Here is a 2,315-nt window from a genome sequence, read left to right as displayed (position 1 = left end):
CTTCACTTCTTATAAGGACACCAGTCATATTGGATTAGGGCTCACCCTAATGATATCATCCTAAATTGGTTACATTTGCAAAGACCCTATTTCCAAGTATTATCACATTCACAGATACCATGGTTTAGGGCTTCCACATTATCTCTTAAGGGACATAATTCAACTCATAATACTGAGCATCTACTCTAGGCGTGTGAGGGACTGAGCGGCTGGGACAGAGACGCGTGCCTGCACACTGGTGGTAACAAGGAGGATGACAGTTGACATCTGTCGTTTACGTGGGCAACGCACAATGCTAAGAGCTTTGAAAGCATTTCATTTAATCCTCCCAAGAACCCCAGAAAGTTGATAGATTTTTTAGCTTCCTTTTACAGATGAGAAAACTGAGGCATAAAGAGGTTAAGCAACTCGTCCAAAGCCACACAGCTAATAAGTGGCAAAGCCTGGGCTGGGAGCAGGCGCTGTAAGCTGAAAACTGGACTGCGGACCAGGCGCACCACCTTGCCCTCCGTTGTGTTTCTGAGAAGGATATGACCCTCACCCCAAGCAAACTCTACCTGTACTGTCTGTTGACATAAAGAAGTAGCCTCATTTGAGGATGAGGAATCAAGAAAAAAAAGAAAGAAAGAAATCAGCTTAGAGCTGTGGGGAAAGCATTATAGAACAAAGGGAAGAAAGTAGCATGTAGGAAAAAGCAACAAAAAACAGACCTCGGAAAAGATCTACTATAGAATCTTACAAGTACCCTCTAGGGAGCTACTGAGGATCCTGCAGAAGCAGAATATTAGAGGCCTTGCATTCCTTTTTAAAAATGTGTCATTTTCTATATTAAGTCTTTAGGTCTTGTGCTTTCTGATTTATTTCTAGAATATGGTGTCCTAGCTGTAGTCTTAAAAAAGCAGGTCCTTCCAAATACAAAGGGGAAAAGGAGTATTAAGACTGGTACAAAAGGAGAGAAAATAACAAATGATACAGCTGTTCACACGAAAAACTCTCCAGATGAAGTCAAAGGCCAAAATTTACAAGAATAAAAACACATTCTAAATTTAGTAATCATGAGAGTGCTCCTAAAAATGGTCTATGAAAGTCTAATTTTGAGAAACAGTCTTCAAAAGTTAAAGTTTCTTTTGTGGAATAAAGCCTTCTATTCTCAAAGGTCGTTTATGCTCAGTTTTCCTTGTTAATAACAGTATGAAATTAATGCCCATCATTTCAGAGTGTGTGCAAACTCCCAATGTTTCATTTGGCGGCAGAGGGTCTTAAGGCTCTGTCTTCGCTCTTCTTCCTTTGATTTATTTCTACATCTTATGTGCTTTCCATTTCTCTATCTTTTCTTTCTTTCTTTCTTTTTTTTTTTTTTTGTCCTTTCTTGCCACCTTCTGAATAGATTTTCTTTTTTCTTTTCTTCTTTTGCTTATTCCTTCCCCACTCCGTACTTCTGCTCCCTTGGAAGTAATTATCTCTATGTTTATGTTCAGGAGTTACCTTAGACATTTTAACATGCTTACTTAATTTCCTGATGCTCCATCCAAACAATGCAAGAACCTTAGAATATTTTAACTACAGTTTTTCACCCCATTCCAATTTATATTATATTTTGACCAGTATTTGAATTCTATCTTGTTTAACCTTACAAATTAGACATCATCATTATTGTTGTTTTATGTAGACAATGTTTATTTAGATTCACCCAACATATTTATCCATTTCTTTACTCGCCATTTCTTCTTGCATCTCAGACCTTCATAATATTTCTGCATAAAGCAGTTTTTCATTTCTAAAAGTTTTATTCAATTTTCCTTCAATTTTCTTGTTTTTTAAAAAACTCTCTCTTATTCCTTGCTCACGAACTTTTATTTCTTCACTGTATCAAACATGCTTATTTTATTTCTGTCTGGTAGTCTTTACAGGTCTGATTTTGCTGCCTTTTGTTTCTGCTGGTTCTCACTCAAGGAGCTTTGGTCCTCGCGGGTGGGGAGGGCGGAGCTTGCCGGCGCGTGTTCTAATGTGAGCTTGCGTCCCTTGGAACTTTGCAGGGATTCTTTGAGACCTGGGTTGAGATTGCATTCTTCCAGAGAAGATTTGCATTTGCTCCTGTCCGTTGATTATACAAACATTCTGGGAGCACTTTAATTAAATTTCTCCTCTTTCAGTTTTTCAGATACAACTGATGTAATTTCATACAAAAAGCCACATGAAGGCCAGGCTGTAGTTACAAATTCTCAAGTGAGATTTCCTCCCACTCTCCCCAGCATAGAATGGAATCAGATTTGTTGCTGTCCTCTTCTGCGGTTTATTTTTTACTTACCCTTAAT

The sequence above is a fragment of the Equus quagga genome, chromosome 4 (assembly GCF_021613505.1).
Source record: "Equus quagga isolate Etosha38 chromosome 4, UCLA_HA_Equagga_1.0, whole genome shotgun sequence".
NCBI classification, from domain to species: Eukaryota; Metazoa; Chordata; class Mammalia; order Perissodactyla; family Equidae; genus Equus; species Equus quagga.
This window is presented reverse-complemented; position numbering follows the sequence as displayed.